This window comes from Anolis carolinensis, chromosome 4, assembly GCF_035594765.1.
Source record: "Anolis carolinensis isolate JA03-04 chromosome 4, rAnoCar3.1.pri, whole genome shotgun sequence".
Classification (NCBI taxonomy): domain Eukaryota; kingdom Metazoa; phylum Chordata; class Lepidosauria; order Squamata; family Dactyloidae; genus Anolis; species Anolis carolinensis.
In genome coordinates, this window is record NC_085844.1 from 250,299,338 (window position 1) to 250,315,262 (window position 15,925).

Sequence of the window (15,925 nt, forward strand, 5' to 3'; positions counted from 1 at the left end):
CTCGCCCACAGAAAGCCATATTTAATAGTCTAGAGCTGATGTGGTCTATCCAATGAAATTTTCTGAATCAGCACCCCGAATAATACCAAGAACAGGTCTAAAAAAAAAGACACCAAGGCATCCCCTGCTTCCAGGTGCCACATGGAATGGCTCCGCTCAGGGGGAGATATGAGGAGGAGGAGAAGCAGCAGTCAGGAGGCTTGTTGAGCCTTTCATGGGTTGTCAACCTCTCTCAATATCTCAGTTGCCTCGGCACTATAAGACGGTTTCGCGAGAACCGTTGCTCTCGTTGCAACGGTGTAGTAACTGGGAGGTCGCGAACCATATTTTAGTTCTTGGGGACCACTGCACATCCACGGACCACAGTTTGGGAACCACTGCTCTATTTAATAGCCTATGTCTCACCACCACTACGCATGCATCTTTAAAACTGAAATACTTTGGAGTAGATTTGGGTAGTTCAGATGGTCAACAAAAAAAGGATACAGTCATCTTGGACTGTATCTACACTGCACAATTAATGCTGTTTGAGACCACATTAACTGCTGTGGAAGTTAACCATAGAATTGCAGCGAGGACCTAGAGATTCCTAATAAAATCCATGAATAATCAAATCCTCAAAAACCCAAAGCCCACAAACACGGGAGGACTGACTGTACTAAGCCGGAGGAAAAAACCAAGGAGCGAAACTGGAATTTTCTCTGCACAAAGCACTTCCCTTTGGCTTCCTGCCATGGGCAGAGGCTCCGAAATGCATGCACTTCTGTTTATTCTCCTTGGTTGCTTCCTGGTTCTAACTGGCGGCAACTGTCCATACGGTTTTATTGTCTAGCTAAGCCTGGGAGAAAGGCACTTCTCCGCTCTACCCGCAATCGCATTTCCAGGAATTGCACAAAGTGGGAAGTATGGAAAAATAATATATAGATATAGATATAAATAAACGAATGGCTCCCGTTGTGGCAAGCAGCCTTAGAAATGACAACGCAGATTTGGTACGCATTGTGGCTCGACTCCAACTCCCATCATCCTCTATCCATCCTCCCAAAGCCTGCCAGTATGTTACTTTGGATTACAATGCATACCAAGTTTGGCTCAGATCTATCAAAACATGTAGGAGTCAACCTGGAACAAATACAGATATAGATATAGATACAGATATAGATATATATACAGTCGAATTTCGCTTATCCAACATAAATGAGTCTGCAGAATGTTGGATAAGCGAAAATGTTGGATAATAAGGAGGGATTAAGGAAAAGCCTATTAAATGTCAAATTAAGTTATGATTTTAGAAATTAAGCACCAAAACATCATGTTTTACAACAAATTGACAGAAAAAGCAGTTCAATACATGGTAACGTTATGTAGTAATTAATGTATTTATGAATTTAGCACCAAAACGTCGCAATGTATTGAAAACATTGACTACAAAAACACTGACTACTAAAAGGCAGGCCGTGTTGGATAATACAGAATGTTGGATAAGTGAAGGTTGGATAAGCGAGACTCTACTGTAATTACTGTATTTATGATTTAGCCCCAAAACATCGTAATGTATTAAAATAATGGACAACAAAAACACTTGACTACTAAAAGGCAGACTGTGTTGGATAATACAGAATGTTGGATAAGCGAAGGTTGGATAAGCGAGACTCGACTGTAATTACTGTATTTATGAATTTAGCACCAAAACATCACAATGTATTGAAATAATGGACAACAAAAACACTTGACTACTAAAAGGCAGGCTGTGTTGGATAATACAGAATGTTGGATAAGCGAAGGTTGGATAAGCGAGACTCTACTGTAATTACTGTATTTATGAATTTAGCCCCAAAACTTCGCAATGTATTGAAAACATTGACTACAAAAACACTGACTACTAAAAGGCAGACCGTGTTGGATAATACAGAACGTTGGATGAGAGAACATTGGATAAGCGAGACTCTACTGTATATACATACAAATACATATTTGTACTTTTATGATATAGATTTGTTGTAAAAATACTGTAAAAATTGAGAAAAATGGAGTTTTCTTTCTACTAGTTAATTACGCCACATTTGCAACACGCAGAACTTGTTGCAGTGTGAAATAAGTTGTTGTTGTTATGCATATTTATATCCCTCTTTTTCTCTCCATAAGGAGACTCAAAGTGGCGAACATTTAAGGGTCTGCAATACAATGTAAAATATACGAATATTAAATATCATTAGTATTAAAAACAATTTAGTTAAATCTATGCAAAACATATTCAAAACCAAAAGCCGTCCTCTTGTCTTCCGTGTTTTGGGCAATCCGAAGCATCGCCCCTTTGCAAACCAATTAGTTGTGGTGCATGCCAAAAATAGGGAGTCCTTTCCGGCACCCTTTTGCCCACCCTGGCATCTCAGGCTTCCTGTTTTCATTGTATAAACTCCACGTTCACAGGAACCAAGTGGAGGAAACGGCAAAGCCGGCCGCACCTTCTTCTGCGCATACCATGCTCAGGGAGTGGGAGAAACAATGCACGCCGTTTGCACTGAGATAAAGCAGCCATAGGATCCCACTGCTCCCTTGCATCTTAATACTAAGCAATGAGGTCAATGGGCGACAAAGATTCCAGACCAGAGCTTTCCAAGACACACTATTGTGTCACCTGGAGTCCACAGGTGTGTTGCATGGAAAAGGCTTCCCCTCCTACCTGGCTGGAGGAAGCCATCCAGACTCAGTGTACAAACATCAAGAGAAGGAGACACTACTTAGCCCCAGGTTGTCTAAACTTCACTAGAGTTGGGAGGGATTCCTAAAGGGCATCTAGTCCAGCCCCCTTCTGCCGTTAAGGAGGACACAGTCAAAGCCCTCCAAACAGATGGACATCCAGCCTCAATTCAAAAACACCCAGACAAGGAGACTCCACTGGACACCAGGCTGTCTATAGTCGGCTAATTTTGGAAGGGATCCCCAAAGGGAATCTAGTCCAGCCCCATTCTGCCGTTAAGGAAGATAAGTCAAAGCCCTTCAAACAGATGGCCATAACAATAATAATAATAATAATAATAATAATAATAATAATAATAATAATAATAATAATACCCTCTGCTTTTCATTATTGCCATGATCCCTCTGTCAACAATCTTACAAAAAAACAAATCTCGGCTATCAAACATCTAAGAAATCTCACAAAATTCCGCATCTGATGTACATGGATGACCTGAAGCTGTATGGGAAAACAGAAACTGAAATCCAGTCTCTGACTAACACTGTCTGAATTTTTAGCACTGATATCAGCATGGAGTTTGGCTTGGACAAATGTTCGACAGTGTGACTGAAGAAGGGAAAAATCATTGAAAGTGAGGGCATAAATATGCCTAATGGCCAAACAATAAAGTGTCACCAGCCAGAGGCCTATAAATATCTGGGCATATTACAGCTGGACAACATCAAGCATGAACATGTGAAGACTGTGGTCAGCAAAGAATACACACAAAGGGTCAGAAAAATTCTCAAAAGCAAGCTCAATGGAGGCAACACCATCAAGGCCATAAACACCTGGGCCATACCTGTCATAAGATATACTGCTGGCATTATAAACTGGACACAGGCAGAACTGGACAATTTGGACAGAAAAACAAGAAAACTCATGACCATTCATCATTCACTGCACCCTCGCAGTGATGTTGACTGGCTAAATCAGAAACTCCTCAAAGCACAGCAGACAAAAAACCAGTACAAGAAAACCGCACTACAAACTAGAGCTGACAGCTGGCACAACAAAGCATTGCATGGAAAGTTCCTTGACAAAATTGAAGGAAAAGCTGACAAGGAGAAGACCTGGCTCTGGCTCACGAATGGGACCCTGAAGAAGGAGACCGAAGGCCTGATCCTTGCAGCCCAGGAGCAAGCCATCAGGACAAAGGCAATTCAGGCCAAGATCGAAAAATCAGCTGATGACCCAAAATGCACTCTGCAAGGAAGATGACGAAACCATTAATCATATCCTCAGCTGCTGTAAGAAAATTGCACAGACAGACTACAAACAGAGGCACAACTATGTGGCCCAAATGATTCATTGGAACTTATGCCTCAAGTACCACCTGCCAGCAGCAAAGAACTGGTGGGATCACAAACCTGCAAAAGTATTGGAGAATGAGCACACAAAAATACTGTGGGACTTCCGAATCCAGACTGACAAAGTTCTGGAACACAACACACCAGACATCACAGTTGTGGAAAAGAAAAAGGTTTGGATCATTGATGTCGCCATCCCAGGTGACAGTTGCATTGACGAAAAACAACAGGAAAAACTCAGCCGCTATCAGGACCTCAAGACTGAGCTTCAAAGACTCTGGCAGAAACCAGTGCAGGTGGTCCCAGTGGTGATGGGCACATTGGGTGCCGTGCCAAAAGATCTCAGCCGGCATTTGGAAACAATAGACATTGACAAAATTACAATCTGCCAACTGCAAAAGGCTGGGATCTGCACGCATCATCCGAAAATACATCACACAGTCCTAGACACTTGGGAAGTGTTCGACTTGTGATTTTGTGATACGAAATCCAGCATATCTATCTTGTTTGCTGTGTCATATTATTATTATTATTATTATTATTATTATTATTATTATTATTATTATTATTATTATTATTTCTATACTGCCCTCTCTCCCTGAAGGAACTCAGGGCAGTTTACAGACACAAAACAAAAAGGCAAACATTCAATGCCTCAAATGAGTACAAACACATCAAAATAATACAAGACAATGCATAGCCTCAGTTCAAAAACATTCAGAGAAGAAGACTCCACTGAACCCCAGGTTGTCTATACTTCACTAGAGTTGGAAGGGATCCCCAAAGGGCATCTAGTCCAGCCCCCTTCTGCCATTAATTAAGGAAGACAAAGTCAAAGCCCTCCCGACAGATGGACATCCAGTCTCAGTTCAAAAACATCCAGAGAAGAAGGCTTCACTGGACACCAGGTTGTCTATACTTCACTAGAGTTGGAAGGGATCCCCAAAGGGCATCTAGTCCAGCCCTTTTCTGTTGTTAAGGAAGACACAATCAAAGCCCTACTGACAGATGGCCATCCAGCCTCAGTTCATACCAAGGCTCAGTTTAACATCATTCAGAGAAGAAGACTCCACTGAACTGACAACTGTCTATACTTCACTAAAGTTGGAAAGGATCCCAAAGGGCATCTAGTCCAGCCCCCTTCTGCCATTAAGGAGGACACACTCAAAGCCCTCCCAACAGATGGACATCCAACCTCAGTTCATAAAAATCTAGAGGCGACCCCACTGAATCCCAGACTATCTATACTTGGCTAGAGTTGGAAGGAATTCCCAAAGCGCATCAAATTCAGCCCCTTTCTGCTGTTAAAGAGGACACACTCAAAGCCTTCCCAACAGATGGACATCCAACCTCAGTTCAAAAACATTCAGAGAAGGAGACTCCACTGGACACAAGAATGCCTATACTTGAGTAGATTTGGAAAGGATCCCCAAAGGGCATCTAGTCCATCCCCCTTCTGTCATTAAGGAAGACACAGTCAAAGCCCTCCCGACAAATGGCCATCCAGCGTCTGATTTAACATCTCCAGAGAGGTGTAATACCTATAGAAGTGCAATGTTGGTGGCATTCAAGTAGGCAATTGAGTTTACAATTGACCGAGTTGCAGTAATTACTATTAAAACGGATACGTTGGCAGTGATGTTTGTGATGGACAAACTTGGGCCCTCCAGGTGTTTTGGACTTCAACTCCCACAATTCCTAACAGCCTACCGGCTGTTAGGAATTGTGGGAGTTGAAGTCCAAAACACCTGGAGGGCCCAAGTTTGCCTATGCCTTAAACTCTCAAGGCTTTAAGTGAAAAGCCAAGTTTATTTGCTCCATGCCAAACAAAACCAACCACGATGCCAAGCATTCCTGGACACACCTGCCACCAGGAAATACAGAATGCACGTACAAAGTACAGTAGAGTCTCACTTATCCAACATAAACGGGCCGGCAGAATGTTGGATAAGCGAATATGTTGGATAATAAGGAGAGAGTAAGGAAAAGCCTATTAAACATTAAATTAGGTTATGATTTTACAAATTGAGCACCAAAGCATCATGTTATACAACAAATTTGACAGAAAAAGTCGTTCAATACACAGTAAAGCTATGTAGTAATTACTGTATTTACAAATTTAGCACCAAAATATCACGATATATTGAAAACATTGGCTACAAAAATGCGTTGGATAATCCAGAACGTTGGATAAGCGAGTGTTGGATAAGTGAGACTCTACTGTACACAACAACCTTTAGCCTTGGAAGGGGGGAAAGGGGGTGGGTGGCATTAATCCTCACCAGCACAAGGCAACGCTTAGCTCCGGCTCATTCCTCGCGGAGATGTTTTCCAAAAGCGGCACCTCCGGCAGGTGCAGCATCCAAGAGTTTCAGGTGTGCAAAACAAAAAGGGAAAGAAGGCTGGGCTGGTGCTGCTGCTGCTGTGGCAACTCTGCCTCTCAAAATAGCACAGATGGGTCTCGCAAATCCATAGCAACCGGCAGGAAGCCGAGGACGGACACAGGAGGCTGAAGGAGCCGCTGACGTACGGAGACGGAGAGCGGATAGGAGTCCGGGTGGCGCTCGGAGCATGCGCAGGATTCCCCGTGGAAGAAGAAGGGGCCGGGCGTGGGAGACTCTGTGCCGTCATGGAACAGAAGGCATGCTGACCAAGTGTGCAAATGACACCAAACTGGGAGGGAAAGCTAATGCCCCAGAGGACAGCATCGGTGCCCAAAAGGGCCTTTGCAATTTGGAGAGTTGGGCCAGAACTAAACAAACATATCCCTCACAACAGGGGTCCTCAAACTTTTTAATCCGAGGGCCGGTCCACAATCCTTCAGACTGTTGAGGGGCCGGATTATCATTTGAAAAAAAAAAAATACAAACAAATTCCGATGCACACTGCACATGTCTTATTTGTAGTGCAAATTTAAAAATAAAAACAATTTTAACCAACATACATTTATCAGGATTTCAATGGGAAGTGTGGTCCTGCTTCTAGCCAATGAGATAGTCAAGTTAATTAGGATTGTTGTTGTTGTTGTTGTTGTTGTTGTGTGCCTTCAAGTCATTTCAGACTTTGGGCGAGCCTAAGTCTAAAATTTATTTATTTATTATTTATTTATTTACTGCATTTATTTACTACATTTGTATCATACCTTTCTCACCCCAAAGGGGACTCAGAGTGGCTTACAAATTATATGTACATACAATATATTATATTATTAGCATAGCACAATATTAGCATTACATATTACTATATTGAACTATACCACTATACTATAATATTATTAGTAATATTATATGTAATATAGAATATATAATTAATATTATTATATGGTATTATTATTAGTGTTATATTCTATTACATTATAATATTATTAATATTATATGTATATACAATATATGATATTATAAAACTGAGGGTGGGGGCCAGGTAAATGACCTCGGAGGGCCGCATTCGGCCCCCGGGCCTTAGTTTGGGGACCCCTGCCTCACAACCTCTGAGGATGCCTGCCATAGATGTGGGCGAAACGTCAGGAGAGAATACTTCTGGAACATGGCCAGACAGCCTGGAAAACACACAACAACCCTAACCAAACAAGCTTCAACTGGGAGGAATATACAGCACGACACTTTGTTCACAGCAGTGTAATGCAAAAGTATAGAACGGGCTTGAAAACATTTGGTGCAAAATTTGTAAATACAGTAATGACTAAATAGCATTATTGCATATTGAACTACTTTTTCTGTCAAATTTGTTGTAAAACAATGTTTTGGTGCTTAATTTGTAAAATCATAATCTAATTTGATGTTTAATAGGTTTTCCCTTAATTCCTCCTTATTATCCAACATATTTGCTTATCCAACGTTCTGCCGGCCTGTTTATGTTGGATAAGTGAGAATCTACTGTAGCTAGTATATGTTATTGCCTGTATTTTATAGGCAGTGTGGAAGAGGCCTAAGTGTAACCCGGCCTGTCCCCTGGGCGACATTGTGACTGAGGCGGTTGCTATGACATGATGGGGGCGGGGCCTGAAGGGGGCGGGGCCTACTCTTCTGACTGGCAGCCAGGGGGAGAACGGCTCTTCCTCGTCCTCTGTAATTTGGACTTTATTTTTCTACGTTTTTTATTGAAAGACATAGATTGGATGACTATGTCTTTTGTGGCCAAAATTGGTGTGATTCGGTTCAGTGGTTTTGTTGTTTACTCGATGGGAAAAATGCACATTACATCTATATATATAAAAGAGTGATGGCATCATGGCGACCCACAAAACAACAAAACTACAGGCCCCCCAACCTCGAAATTTGACAACACGACCCATCATCCACGCCTCTAGGTTGATACAACAAAAAGAAAAGAAAAATAAAGTCCTAATTAGAGGGAGAGGAATAATTGCTTTTATCCAATTGCTGCCAGTTAGAAGGCTAAGCTCCTCCAACTTGGTCTCCTAGCAACCCAAATAATAATAATAATAAACACTAAAAAATTAATACAATAAAATACTATAATAACAGAAAATAACTAAAAATAATACAAGAAAATAATAAAATATAATAAATAAAAATATAACTTACAATAAAATTAATAAAAAATGCAAATAACATCAAATAAAAATTACACAACAATTTTTAACCAATACCACCACCACTTTGCCACAGCAACGCGTGGCCGGGCACAGCTAGTTTTTATATATAGAGATAGAATTATAGGCACGAGAAAGACATTGATTTCAGAACATCGACCAATAGATGCATAGAACAATACACATTTTTCAGATTCTTGGGCAAGTAAGGCAAGCGACATTCCAACTTTACTAGAGGAATCAATGGAGTTAGATGAGGCATGGGCAAAGTTGGACTCTTCGGGTGTTTTGGACTGCAACTCCCACCATTCCTAACAGCCTCAGGCCCTTTCCTTTTCAGCCTCGGCCGCTTAAGCGGCCGAGGCTGAAAAGGAAAGGGCCTGAGGCTGTTAGGAATGGTGGGAGTTGCAGTCCAAAACACGTGGAAAGTCCAACTTTGCCCATGTCTGTGTTAGACGTAACTGGGAAATCGATGGCAATAGCCATTCCCTCTCCTCCGTCCTACCCACGAAAGTTGACCCTCGGGTCACTGGTCTTAATGGCAAGAGCAGCCAGCTGGACCCATGACCTGCCCTGACCCCCTCCGGCCCGCGGAGCCCACCCCGCCGCAGCCCCACACGCCTCCCTGTAATCCACTTTGGAAGCAATCTAAGCCAGTACTCGGTACTGCATCCCACGGAAGCCAATTCCATAAGTGAATTATTGGTTGCACATAATTCATTTATGGGACCGGGGAATTAAGTAAAGGGCATACAATGGGAGGAAGACCCCGATCTATCACAGGGGATCTCCAACATCAGGAAAAACTTCATTTCCCCGGTTCTCTCCTGTGCCGTCAAAAAGGCCACGGGAAAAGTTGCAAGCAGAATATTACGGAATTTTATTATTTCTTGGTGCCTTCAAGTCACTTATTGACTTATCTCAACCCAATACATTTCATAAGTTAAGGCTAGGAAGACTCAAGAGTCGGTTTTGCCAGTTCCTTCCATTCAAATAAGAGACCCTGGTGTCTGGTATTCATTGGCGGTCTCCCATCCAAATCCTAACCATGGCCAGCCCTGCTTAGCTTCAAAGATCAGATGAGATTTGGTGCCTTTATGGTTTTTAGGCCTAATTGTAATAATTATTTAGTACCCTTTTAAACTGTGGGAGAAAATTAGCCTGTCCCAATCCTTCTTTTCAAATAGAGACTCTGGCGTCTGGTATTCATTGGCGGTCTCCCATCCAAATCCTAACCATGGCCAGCCCTGCTTAGCTTCAAAGATCAGATGAGATTTGGTGCCTTCATGGTTTTTAGGCCTAATTGTAATAATTATTTAGTACCCTTTTAAACTGTGGGAGAAAATTAGCCTGTCCCAATCCTTCTTTTCAAAAAGAGACTCTGGCGTCTGGTATTCATTGGCGGTCTCCCATCCAAATCCTAACCATGGCCAGCCCTGCTTAGCTTCAAAGATCAGATGAGATTTGGTGCCTTTATGGTTTTTAGGCCTAATTGTAATAATTATTTAGTACCCTTTTAAACTGTGGGAGAAAATTAGCCTGTCCCAATCCTTCTTTGCAAATAGAGACTCTGGCGTCTGGTATTCATTGGCGGTCTCCCATCCAAATCCTAACCATGGCCAGCCCTGCTTAGCTTCAAAGATCAGATGAGATTTGGTGCCTTTAGGGTTTTTAGGCCTAATTGTAATAATTATTTAGTACCCTTTTAAACTGTGGGAGAAAATTAGCTTGTCCCATTCGCTACCAAATCTGGCCACCAAAACAGAAGAACTTGATCTGCTTCTTTTAGTAATAGAGTAGAGTCTCGCTTATCCAACCTTCGCTTATCCAACGTTCTGTATTATCCAACGCAGTCTGTCTTTTAGTAGTCAAGTGTTTTTGTTGTCAATGATTTCAATACATTGCGATATTTTAGTGCTAAATTCATAAAAAAAGTACCGTATATACTTGAGTATAAGCCGACCCGAATATAAGCCAAGGCACCTAATTTTACCACAAAAAAACTGGGAAAACATTGACTCCAGTATAAGCCGAGATACCAAAAAAATTGCATTAATTGAGGCCTCAGTAGTTTAAATGTTTTTGAATCTTTACATCTAACTGTGATTTAAGATATGACTGTTCAACTCTGATTAAATCATTATTTTCATCTTCTTCCATGTAAATGTGCTTATGTATCCTTTTAATAATAATACAGTGAAATAATAAATGTAATAATAATAATAATAAATTCAGTAAAATAATAAATGTAATAATCGAGTAAAATAATAAATGTATTAATAATAATAAAAATAGAGTAAAATAAATGTAAAAGTAACAACAATAATAGCGTAAAATAATAAATGCAATAATAATAATTAATAGAGTAAAATAATAAATGTAACAATACCAATAATAATAGAGAAAAATAATAAATATACCATGTATACTTGAGTATAAGCCGACCTGAATATAAGCCCACCAGGACTCTCACCCGAGTATAAGCCGAGGTTGTTTTTTTTTTCAGTCTTAAAAAAAGGGCTGAGAAACTAGGCTTATACTCAAGTATATACAGTAATTACTACATAACGTTACTGTGTATTGAACTGCTTTTTCTGTTGATTTGTTGTAAACATGATGTTCTGGTGCTTAATTTGTAAAAGCGTAACATAATTTGATGTTTAATAGGCTTTTCCTTAATCCCTCCTTATTGTCCAGCATTTTTTCTTATCCAACGTTCTGCCAGCCCGTTTCTGTTGGATAAGCGAGACCCTACTGTAGCTTGATAACAATTCATGAGAAAAGGATCTAGGAGTCTTAGAAGACCACAGGCTGAATATGAGCCAACAGTGTGATGCAGCCGCTAAAAAGGCCAATGCGATTCTAGGCTGCATCAATAGGAGGATAGTGTGCAGATTGAGGGAAGTCATAGTCTTGGATTGTGTCTTCCTGCCTGTCAGAAGGGGTTGGACTGGATGGTCTTTGGGTGCCCCTTCCAACTCTATTCCAAGACTGATGATTGAAGTGCCATGATATTGCCTCTGTTCACTGACCATGCTTTTATTTTGTTATGCTGTGTTGTAAGGCTGATATTTTAATTTGTATTAATTGTTATGTATTTTATATTACTGTATTTTGTATTGTTGCGCTTATTGTATATGTTTGGGCTTGGTCCCCTTGTGACCAAGGGTCAGGATACAAAAATAAAGTTGTTGTTGTTGTTATTATTGACATGACGACATTGTATGACACATCAAACAAGATAGATATGCTGGATTTCGTATCACAAAATCACAAATCAAAAACACTTCCCAAGCGTTTAGGGAGTGTGTGATGTATTTTCCTTATTATTATTATTATTATTATTATTATTATTATTATTATTATTGTATGACACAGCAAACAAGATTGATATGCTGGATTTCCTATCACAAAATCACAAGTCAAACACTTCCCAAGCGTTTAGGGGGTGTGTGATGTATTTTCCATATTATTATTATTATTATTATTATTATTATTATTATTATTATTGTATGACACAGCAAAAAAGATAGATATGCTGGATTTCCTATCACAAAATCACAAGTCAAACACTTCCCAAGCGTTTAGGGTGTGTGTGATGTATTTTCCATATTATTATTATTATTATTATTATTATTATTATTATTATTGTATGACACAGCAAACAAGATAGATATGCTGGATTTCCTATCACAAAATCACAAGTCAAACACTTCCCAAGCGTTTAGGGTGTGTGTGATGTATTTTCCATATTATTATTATTATTATTATTATTATTATTATTATTATTATTATTATTGTATGACACAGCAAACAAGATAGATATGCTGGATTTCCTATCACAAAATCACAAGTCAAACACTTCCCAAGCGTTTAGGGGGTGTGTGATGTATTTTCCATATTATTATTATTATTATTATTATTATTATTATTATTATTATTGTATGACACAGCAAAAAAGATAGATATGCTGGATTTCCTATCACAAAATCACAAGTCAAACACTTCCCAAGCGTTTAGGGGGTGTGTGATGTATTTTCCATATTATTATTATTATTATTATTATTATTATTATTATTATTATTATTATTATTATTGTATGACACAGCAAACAAGATAGATATGCTGGATTTCCTATCACAAAATCACAAGTCAAACACTTCCCAAGCGTTTAGGGGGTGTGTGATGTATTTTCCATATTATTATTATTATTATTATTATTATTATTATTATTATTATTATTATTGTATGACACAGCAAACAAGATAGATATGCTGGATTTCCTATCACAAAATCACAAGTCAAACACTTCCCAAGCGTTTAGGGGGTGTGTGATGTATTTTCCATATTATTATTATTATTATTATTATTATTATTATTATTATTATTATTATTATTGTATGACACAGCAAACAAGATAGATATGCTGGATTTCCTATCACAAAATCACAAGTCAAACACTTCCCAAGCGTTTAGGGGGTGTGTGATGTATTTTCCATATTATTATTATTATTATTATTATTATTATTATTATTATTATTGTATGACACAGCAAACAAGATAGATATGCTGGATTTCCTATCACAAAATCACAAGTCAAACACTTCCCAAGCGTTTAGGGAGTGTGTGATGTATTTTCCTTATTATTATTATTATTATTATTATTATTATTATTATTATTATTATTATTATTGTATGACACAGCAAACAAGATAGATATGCTGGATTTCCTATCACAAAATCACAAGTCGAACACTTCCCAAGTGTCTAGGACTGTGTGATGTATTTTCGGATGATGCATGCAGATCCCAGTAGGGTGGCCTTTTGCAGTTGGCAGATCATAATTTTGGCAATGTCTATTGTTTCCAAATGCCGGCTGAGATCTTTTGGCACGGCACCCAGTGTGCCCATCACCACCAGGACCACCAGCACTGGTTTCTGCCAGAGTCTTTGAAGTTCCATCTTGAGGTCCTGAGAGCGGCTGAGTTTTTCCTGTTGTTTTTCGTCAATGCGACTGTCCCCTGGGATGGCAACATCAATGGTCCAAACCTTTTTCTTTTCCACAACTGTGATGTCCGGTGCGTTGTGTTCCAGAACATTGTCAGTCTGGATTCGGAAGTCCAACAGTATCTTTGCGTGCTCATTCTCCAATACTTTTGCAGGTTTGTGATCCCAACAGTTCTTTGCTGCTGGCAGGTGGTACTTGAGGCATAAGTTCCAATGGATCATTTGGGCCACATAGTTGTGCCTCTGTTTGTAGTCTGTCTGTGCGATTTTCTTACAGCAGCTGAGGATATGATCAATGGTTTTGTCGGTTTCCTTGCAGAGTCTGCATTTTGGGTCATCAGCTGATTTTTCGATCTTGGCCTTGATTGCCTTTGTCCTGATGTCTTGCTCCTGGGCTGCAAGGATCAGGCCTTCTGTCTCCTTCTTCAGGGTCCCATTCGTGAGCCAGAGCCAGGTCTTCTCCTTATCAGCTTTTCCTTCAATTTTTTCAAGGAACTTTCCATGCAGTAGTGGCTGTACTTCCTCATTCCTTTCCTCGTGTTTTGCTGGCAGTTTTATGGTGTTGTAAATTAGCCTCCCGCATAAAGCGTCCCTAAATTTCCCGAATTGACAGATGCAACTGTCTTTCGGGGCTGCATAGGTCAACAGCAAGCCTGGGCTATTAATGGTCGGAGGCTTAACCCGACCCGGGCTTCGAACTCATGACCTCTCGGTCAGTAGTGATTTATAGCAGCTGGTTACTAGCCAGCTGCGCCACAGCCTGGCCCCATGCAATGTTTTGTTGTGCCAGCTGTCAGCTCTAGTTTGTAGTGCGGCTTTCTTGTACTGGTTTTTTGTCTGCTGTGTTTTGAGGAATTTCTGATTTTTGACTTCAATCAAAGATTATATAATAATAATAATAATAATAATAATAATAATAATAATAATAATAATAATAATAATATGGTTAAGAGGCACTTATTTCCCATGCCAGTAAGGTAATGCTCAAGATCCTGCAAGGCAGACTCCAGCAATACATGGAGCGAGAGTTGCCAGATGTCCAAGCTGGGTTCAGAAAAGGCAGAGGAGCGAGAGACCAAATTGCCAATATCCGGATGCTAAATAATGGAGAAAGCCAGGGAGTTCCAAAAAAACATCTACTTCTGCTTTATTGACTATTCTAAAGCCTTCGACTGTGTGGATCATAATAAACTGTGACATGTTCTTGGTGGTCTGGGGATACCAAGTCCCCTTGTCTGTCTCCTGAGGAATCTGTATAAAGACCAAGTAGCCACAATGTATGAAACAATGTATGACCAGCTGGGCTAGAAATATCGGTCGACCTATTAACTTTTCAGAATGGGAATTAGTTTGGAAGAAGAAAATCAACTACACCTACGCTTGGGACCTAAAAGAAAATTGGTTAAAAATCTTCCACAGATGGCATATGACTCCAAAAAAGTTGTGAGCAATGTATAAGAACTACCCAAATAACTGTTGGAAATGTAAGTCACAGGAGGGATCTTTTTATCATTTATGGTGGCCATGCCCGAGGATACAGAAATTTTGGAAAAATATCCATGAAGAAATCCAAAAAATATTAAATATAAAGTTCCTTATGAAACCGGAATCCTATTTACTAGGCATTCTAGATCCTGCACTAAACTGGGACTTAAATGACGACAAACTATTTATATATACAACAACAGCTGCCAGAATAGTACTGGCTAAAAAATGGAAACTTGAACAGATTCCTAACTTAGAACTTTGGTTAGAGAAGGTGAAAGAAATCAGGGACATGGATCAACTAACTTTTTATATGAAAGAATTAAGAGGTAAACCCGTCAAGAAGACTAATTGGGAAAAAGTGGACATGTATTTCAAAACAAAAGTATAAACTAAAATAATAGGAGGACCCGGACACAAATAGTAACCTTCTTAAATCGATTTAATTAGAGGAATAGTTGCCTGTATTTACGTATTCCTATTCCCCCTCCCTTTCTTTCCCCAACCCCAATTCCTTCCCTTTTCCCTTTCCCCGTATCCTCACTGTTCCCCCAATGTGTTTTTTCCCTGTTTTATGTTTTAAGTTTGTATGTTTGCATCACAAATAATAATAATAATAATAATAAAAGACCAAGTAGCCACAGTAAGAACAGACCACGGAACAACAGACTGGTTCAAGATTGGGAAAGGAGTGCGGCAGGGCTGTATACTGTCACCCTCCCTATTCAACTTGTACGCAGAACACATCATGCGAAATATGAGGAATCCAAGACCGGAGTTAAAATTTCTGAAAGAAACATTAACAAGCTT

At 39.7% G+C, this 15,925-nt stretch overlaps 2 protein-coding genes across 2 annotated transcripts in view; both read right to left on the bottom strand.

The window, feature by feature from the left end:
* nol4l (nucleolar protein 4 like) overlaps nucleotides 1–7,058 on the bottom strand; it is a 113,966-nt gene extending 106,908 nt beyond the window's left edge. The window contains exon 1 of the mRNA XM_062979176.1: nucleotides 6,333–7,058. The gene's annotated coding sequence lies outside the window, so the exon portion shown is untranslated. The remainder of the gene's footprint in view (nucleotides 1–6,332) is intronic.
* LOC134298715 (nucleolar protein 4-like) overlaps nucleotides 1–15,925 on the bottom strand; it is a 155,241-nt gene that overhangs the window by 33,589 nt on the left and 105,727 nt on the right. The gene's annotated exons all lie outside the window — the stretch shown is intronic.